Here is an 8562-nt window from a genome sequence, read left to right as displayed (position 1 = left end):
CCCTAGTCCCTAATGCAAGAGCCATTACGGAGCAGGAAGGCAGCACACAGGAACATATATTTCTGCAGTATCAGTTTCACCAACAGACCCAAACGACTCTTTCAATGAAAAGCGGATTTTTTTTTAAATTTATTTATTTTTTTTCCCGGGGATGTGAAAATCCCGAGGAAACAACCAAAGGGGGATCCATTCACTTTCTTGAACCAGCCCCTGCAACCTGATGTGTGCCTGTACCCATTAGCAAGCTGGAATTCAGGCTGGCAGCATCCTGCTCTTGCTGTGATGTGGGACAGGCAAGACAGGAACAGGGAGCGCTGGAGATGGCAGTACAGAAGGATGTTGGTGGGCTGGGGGCTTTTCCCTCTGTAAATCATGCGCAGTGCTGAAAGATTGGCAGTCCTGCCCTGGAGGACAGCTGTGCTTAGATCTTCATTCCTGGTGTGTCTAGAGCCTTCTCTAAGGCTTCCTTCCCCATGCTGTCCGTAAAAGAAGGCTTGGCACCATGGCTCTGAAGCCAGGGGAGCTGAGACAGGCCTCTGGTGGGTGTTCTTGTTCCACGCAGTGCAACGAGGCTGATCCAGACCTTTGCTAGTCAAAGTGAGTTTTTCCTCTCAATTATGATGGACCTATGGTCATCAAATCAAATCTTGTATGGATATTACTAGATTTATCACAGTAAGCTTCTATTTAACTCATGCGTCTCTTTCTAAGCCTTTTCCCCCCATTTTCAGAACTACAGGGATCCCACACACAGTTACTCTAATACACACAAACCAAAATTCAGCATGAAAAAACATGTCAGCAGAAGGGAAAATTCCCGGAAAAGAGGCATTTGATTACTTGCACAAGCCCCTGGGTTCTTCACCTGTCCCCCACCAGACCCCTTCCCTAGGGTTTGAGAAACAAGGATGGAGAGAGAGGGAGTCTTTCTGGTAGTTTATTTTTTGAGTTTGTTTCCATCAAAGAGAGAGTTCAGGTGCCAGATCTGCAGGCAGGGAGAAAGAGAAAACCACTCAGAGCTTAACTCCCTGTGGGGAAGGTGCCTAGATTTCAGGCTTCTAAGCTCCTTTTGTGTTTCTATGCCATTATAACACTGTTATCACCATGTTAACATAGCTTGCTTCTATATGTTGGGGTTTTTTAACTGTATAATATTAAAATTAAAAAGATGCGTTGATTTTGGTTAGAGTAACTGGCCAGATCTATTCAGATGGTCTGTCTAACCCGGTTTAGTTGCTGTCAGTTTTGTAACTGTAAGACATGAGCAGTAGGGCCTAGCATGACAAAAACATTCTTCTTTTATGGCTTTGATTGATTTTGTGTTGTGGGAGTTGTTTTGGCCAGGGTGTTGTTATGACAAAAAGATTCTATGGGAGGGCAAAGGGAGAACAGTTGTTCTTCTGAATAGCAGAAAATAATTTAATTTTGGGGAAATTCAGAAGAAAAGGAAAACTAAAGTGTCTGGTAGCATTTAAAACCTCCCCCCAAATCCATGGAAATTTTTGGTCCATGACACTTTAATTATATCTGTCTTGTAGATGGATCCCTTTGTTTTCTAGCAGCAATAAGGAAATAAAAATTATTATAAAATCTTTTGAATTTTATCTTTCCTTTTTCTTCAATCTATGTCTTTGGGACTCATCCCCTTTGCAGCAAGTTCGAACAAATGGCAGTTCTGTATAATGTAAAGCAATGGCCAAAGATGATGCATATTGTGTTTATACAGGTTTGTGTTTTTAATCGTTGTCACAGGAAAAATATCCCACTTATTTCCATAATACTTACAACACAATGTATTAAAATTGCACGATAATAATAGAATTATGCTAGTTGGGTTAAAATAAAAATCAAATATTCTAGATTATGAGATTCTTATTTCCTTCTGTTTTATAAAACTGTATGGTTGTACTGATAACCCCTTCCTCTACACTGTGTAGGTATTTCCAAGTGTATTCACTAGTCTTAACAGAATATTTCCGACTCTTTGGTTTGTATTTGTGTGTACATATATGCACATATATGTGCATTTCTGTAGACGTAGGTATGTCCATGCATATGTATAATGTCTGTTAAAAATCTCCTTTTGAAAAATCAAGCAATACTGAATATTCAAGTAAACTGAATGTAGAACTAATAACTATTCATCTTCAGTTTCATTACTCCTTTGAATGGCACTCATGTTGCAAAAGACAATTAATTTGCTATAGCTTCTTTTCAAGAAATGGTGTGACTTTCAAACTAGGTACTCAACATCATCAATTTATTTCCCAACCCTGTCTGAACAGAGGATGAGCAGAAGACTTTACAGCAATGGCAGATGGCAGCCACTCTTCTTGTCTGACTTCTGATGACAGCTGCGGTTCCCTTGGGCCCCAGTGGGATAGTGGCTCATACACTTTCCAGTCTTTAAGTTACTTTTTTTTTTTTTTTTTTTTTCCCACTACCTAGACCTTTCTGTAATATGAAAGAGCTGACAGCGCCCAGCTGAAGGGGTAAGTAAATCCTTCAAAGCAGCTTTGCTGGTAATACATTTTAGCATCTGCTTTTGTGGAAGCTGCTCTACTTCATAGTGTTACTATATTGGTATTGATCTGTGCTGTGTAGGTCCGTATTTGTCAAGCTTTCAAAGACATATTATCAAAGATTTCTACATGGGAGAGTAATTAAAGGTCAACCTCATAAATAGTTATAACACCCAAGGCCAAAGGGGAGTTTTTACAGTCATTAGAAACTCATCAGAAGTTTAACCTGCTGGAGTTTAATGTGAGGTGCTTTAGCTTGCGCAGCATGGTCGAGTCGCGTGGCTGGGTGGCCCTGTGAGAGCAGCTCTCTTTTCATCATCACTTGCAGTGTATGGATTAAAGGAAAATTAAAGGATTATATGGTTTAATGAGTTAATGTATGGCTGAAGAAAGAGGGCAAAGATTTTACAAATTAATCTATCTATTTTACTAATACAATCTATCTTTCCCTTGCAAAACATGACATTTAAAGGTGTCAAACCTTGAGGCAGTCAGTTCAGGTAACTGCCTTCAGAGGGGTAAAGAGGTCTTTTAGTACTATTCATCACCTTAAAGACCATGCTCTTCACACTCAATTTCATGAGTTTGGATTATTTTACTTAAACATGCATCTGATTTAGTGATTTTTTTTTTTTTTTCCTAAACAACTCTAGGACTATTGTGAGCTCTCACCCATTTCCATTCACTTGGATAGCAATATATCAAGAAGTTAATTGGGTTTTATACCCTTTCCCAAAAAGAATAGCTGAGGGGGGAAAGAGTCTATTACTTTTTTTTTTTTTTTTTTTTTTTTTTAATTATTTTATGCAGTTGCTGGTAAAATATTCAATTAACTTAAAGTTACAAGTAAGAACCTGTCAGATACTGTCTTTTGTGACTGACCATCTAGATCAGGGGAAAAGGTTTCTGAATCAGCTTGAGGAATTCAATTCTCAGCAGGACTTGACTGGCTGAGGTGAGAGATGAATACTTATGGATTGTCTAACATTTTCTTTTTTTATATCAGTAAAATACACAGGCTTTTCTAACCACTAGAAATATCTAGTGTGCACTTGCAATGGAAGCTTCTCCTCCAGGTAAGGGATTTTTCTATTATTTAGTCATCATGTCCTTAGAAAGCATCATTTGGAGGTTGAGTGATATCCTTTCACAAATGATTCATATGTTTAACGGGGACATGCTGACTTTCTGAACTGCAGCTTGAGAGCAGGAAAGTGGATAGCACAGACCCGGCCAGGACACATTGGCAATGCTGCCTTTTGGGCACATAGTTTTCATATGGGAGCAGAGGGTTGATGCTCAGCTTCCCCCACGCCAGCAGATCGTGTTTGTGTCTGGAAAATTATTGTGTGTGGCAATAAAAAAAAAAAAAACACCAAAAAACAAAAAACAAAAACCTCTGGTAGGAGACTTGTCCAGCTGATTGATGGGAAAGGGTGGCAAAACCTGATTTCCCAATAAATGTCACTTCAGAATTAACAAAGCTGATAGGAATGTAGCCAGCAGGAACGTTAATTTATCTATAAATGAGTTTCCTCCCCTCCTTCTGGGGGCTTACTGCTTTCACAAATAGGGTCTTGGGTCTTTTCCTGATAGGTGCCTGAATGCGAGGCAGCAGATTTAAAGATAATAATGACAATGACTCTGATAATGGCCGGCTCTGTAGCCTAAAGCTGGCGATGGGGAGTGTGAAAGCATCTTGGCCCAGGCGGGCACAGCACTTTCCTCCCTTCCTGCTGCGAGATTATCTTCACCCTCAGGAGTTTAACCTGCTATGAGAGTCAACCTTCTTTGACCTGCTCTGTTCTGACACTAGAATTGACATGTAAAGGTATTTTAAAACGTCCCTATTGATTTCATTACAATGGCTCCTTTGCAGCACAATGATCCCAATCCTGGGGTTTCTGGATGGGTTGGGCTGGTCTTGGCAACACCTCTGGCTCCCAGCTGTGTAGGGCAGGCTCTGGTGAAGGTTGGTCTCTTCCAAGCGTCTTTCTTGCTGACTTCGGACTGACACCTTCTCCAAGGCCCTGTCACAAAAGCCAGGACAAGGTGAAAGCCTGGGACAGAGGGGAGGTGGTGGAGCTGTTTTGGTGACCTTCTGTTTGTGATTTCTCTGCTGAAAGAGGATCTTCTCAAGGCACTAAAAGTGGGAGCAGGGCTGATGCACACTGTCGGAAATTTGAGAGAGCTATAATAGGTACATTTTAATGTTGCAGTGTGATATTAATTCACAATTTTTGTCCTTAGATCTTCAGAAGCTTTTGTAAAGACAAATGAGGAAAACAATTCTTATTTTTCCAAATGGAAAAAAAAGAGCCACAGATCAGCTACATTATTTCCCTTGCACCGCAGAGACTGATGCCAAAAGTAGAGCCCAAATCCGTGTTAACGGACTTCAAAAAATTGTGCAGAAGTGAGACACAAGCATGTACTTCCCACAGCCAGCTTTGCCTCCTTCTTCCATTATGGTATATTCTGCAAGGGAAGGAGCCTCAGTGCATGGCCTGGAAGGGAGCTGCAGCACATGTCAGCTTCTATAGCCTCTGTTTTGTGTGCTCTACAACACATTGTTTCTCCCACTGTATGGGGCGAGAAAAGAGCAATAAAGGAACATTATAGTGCAGGTGAGCTCTTCAAAATTTCAGTGTTGTAAGCATCAGATCAACACATTTGTAATCACTGTTTACTATTTCTTAACTGGCTAAGTCAAAAGCAAGGACAAAATCCCTCTTGAACGCTTTGGTATGATAGTCTCTGTCAGATCCTTGTTTTTGTCCTGCTGCCTATGTCTTCCTCATCCCATTTGTTCAGTTCATTTTGCCCAGTTTCCAAGGGTAGAACTTGCATTTATATACCTGATGATGCCTTTTGCTGGATCACTGTATATGTGCCTCAGCAGCCATGCTCAGGAATCCATCTAATAGTCTGCTAAACTAATAACTCTCCCCCCCATTGGAATTGGTCAATGGAGGGCATCTATCCCCGTTGTACCTGGGGCTCTTGTAGCTGTTCAGAATATCCCAGGCAGGTTGCTTTCAGTTGCATTTCTCACCCTTTTTAATTAAGTTATTTGTTATAGGCTTCTAGGTATACTTGGAATTTTCTTCTCCTGCATTGCTGAATTTCCTTTTGTGTAGACTTTCTCATTGGAGATGAAGCCTTTTTGTTATTTTAAATAGTAAACAAATTGACACAACTTTGTACCCACTTAAACTTTCAAGATTATAATTAGCACATATATGGGAAAAGATCTAAGACACACATGGTCTTTAGAAGAGAGACAGCTGTCTGAATTGCTTGATTAATACTGCTGCTTAGAATGTACTCCTTATTAACTAGTTCTTAAAAAAGAAAAAAATAGTCATATTTATGTTGAAATACTTATGGCCTCTTACACTTCTCATTTCCTCAGTAATATTCAGTAGCTACTCCCTTCACATGCTACTCACAGTCCAGGACCTGGTGGAATGGCAGATAGGCGAGCAACACCCATTGCAAAACCACTTGCTTGAGTTACAAGTGCTTTCTGCGCCTCAGTCACTATAAAGAATAGTCTGGGGTAGAGGGGTTCAGACTCTTCTCTGAGTGCTAACATTACAGTATTTATCTCCATCATGCAGTATAATTATTGGTTGCTATTGCTTTATTCATAGTGCTTCTTATATTTCAGATCTTAAAACGTGACAAGTAGAACATGAGTCATTTGAGATAGGGTGGGGCCTTTGGATGAATGACAAATTCAACACAAGCCTGAAAACCAAAGATGAATGAAGGTATTCCAATTAATATTTGGCCTGTACGTCAACCTTCTCATTACGATATTTACTGTTGAACACATGCACTTGACAAATATTTCTCACAGATGTGGGTGGAGGTTCCTACAGAAGAAAAAAATTGCATTAGACGATGCTCAGATTGTACCATGAAGGACAGGCTGTACGAATCCAAAGAGATTAAACAGAAGAATTCAACAAATAATTCTCATTCCAGTGAATCACCATACATTTTATGTATGAGATAGGGTGAAAATGATAATTAGGAATGGGGCAATGGGAGACAATAACCTAGTCAGTACTCCTTTTCCATCTAAGAACAGTGGTGTAAAGTACAAAGAAAACATTCCTTAGAAGAGGAAAACTTCATTAACTCGTGGCTTTATTTCTGTATTAAATACTTGTCACACTACGACCTAAGCTCTAAAATTGCTGTTTTCTTCTCTGCTGCTGACCATTTAGATACTTAATTCTCTTGTGTGTAAATGTAAGCATAGGTATTTATAAAGGCATGTTGAGGTAAGGACAGCAAAAACTGTATAAGCTACAAGGTGAATGTTAAATATTTTCAGGTCTGCAGTTCACCAGAGATGCACAAAATACACAACACATTGTGTTACCTGATTTAAAAGCCTAAACTTGCAAGAACAGCATAACAAATCACTGCTCCAGGTACACCACTTTTTTGCTTCCTCTGATCATGGCATGTTTTACCTAAGGAACAAACTGATTTCTTCTGGGCTCCAGAGAATCAGCTGTCTTCTTAATAATACAGTAAATCTGAACACACAAATAAAGGGTCAACTGTTTGAAGAATTCCCATGGGAGACCCCAGGAAGAGTGAACTGGAGCTTTTTGTGGTCTTTTTAAAATTCACTTCATGGTTTTGAGGTTGGGCTGGGTTTTTTTGTGTTTTTGTTTTGTTTTTTTTCTTGGTAGTGGGTTTTCAAGACCACAGATGTCCTTGTCTACTCATCGATAAACTGTTACAAAGTCTGTATTGTACTTTACCACAATGTCTGTGAGCCAAAAGGAAAAAAAAAAAAAAAAAAAAAAAAAAAAAAAAAAAGACCCAAAGAGCTGGACAGAACATTTACTTTTCCTTGTATGAAGGCTTCTTACCAGAAATTGATTTTTTGATTTTTTAATGCCTTTTAACATAAATATACCCCCATTACACTTCAGGTTTCAAAAAGTAAGAACATATATGATTGACATCTGTAAGTACATCTGCATGGAACATATGTGCCCTTTTCAATGATTCTATTGAACATATCTCATCGTAAGAAGTGTGACCTTGAGTTGTTTTTGTTTTAGTAAATTCAGCCTGGTTAGGAATCTTCCATTAATGTCCTAGAATGAAAGCTATAGCTCAGGCCCCTGGGGTATCTGGAACAGGGGAATTTCACTGTCCTCTGTACAATGCAATCCATTTGCTATAATATATGCTGAGTGAGATGGATCCAGACTTGAAATATTTAATTTTTAGGGTGATAACATGCTCACCACATCTTTTTTTCTTGTTGCACTATTTTTAAAACTCATCTCTTATATGTATTTTAGAATAAGATTTCCACATAATTGAAGGAAAGAATGTAGGGGAAATAAATAGAAGGCTGTTTTTCCCTTTCTTTTACATATGACCACCTGTTTTCCTACTTTTCTGGATTTTGTTGTGGGTTTTTTTCCCCTTAGGCACACCTGAAGTATGAAAACATTTTAACACATGATGGAGCTACCATACTTGATAAGAAGGTTCACTCTTTTTAAGTTATGAATGGTCCAGGCAGGTTTTAAGTAGCCTGTTGTTGCAGTCCCAAGGAACATGAGGAAAGAATTTTAGCAGCTACTATTGAAATAGGATGCCATAGATTAGAATGGGATATATAGTTTGTGATAAGAGTATTGAGAAAAGAAACCCAATATAATAATATCACATTTTACTGAGTAACTACTAAGGAATTGCTATTGGTAATTACTTAGATTGTTGTACAGTCCAGGGGTGTCTAGAGGAAGGTCTGGGCTGGCAGAGTCAGCCCCATGCTGTGCTTCCTGCCATCCTGACTCCTCTGGCCTGGGGAGCAATGGGCTGTCCCTGAAGCCTGCTCCTGAGCTGTTCCTTCCCCCATTGCACCAGATAGAAATCTTCCACATAACCTAACATAATGACCTTTCTGTGATCACTTGATGCTAGCAGGTCTGGCTGCATTGCAGGGAAATGCATACCAGATCAGATAATGCCATTCACAGTGTCAGGAGCATAT

The sequence above is a fragment of the Athene cunicularia genome (genome assembly GCF_003259725.1).
Source record: "Athene cunicularia isolate RWA chromosome 2 unlocalized genomic scaffold, athCun1 chr2_part1, whole genome shotgun sequence".
Lineage (NCBI taxonomy): Eukaryota > Metazoa > Chordata > Aves > Strigiformes > Strigidae > Athene > Athene cunicularia.
Note: the sequence above shows the minus strand (reverse complement) of the source record.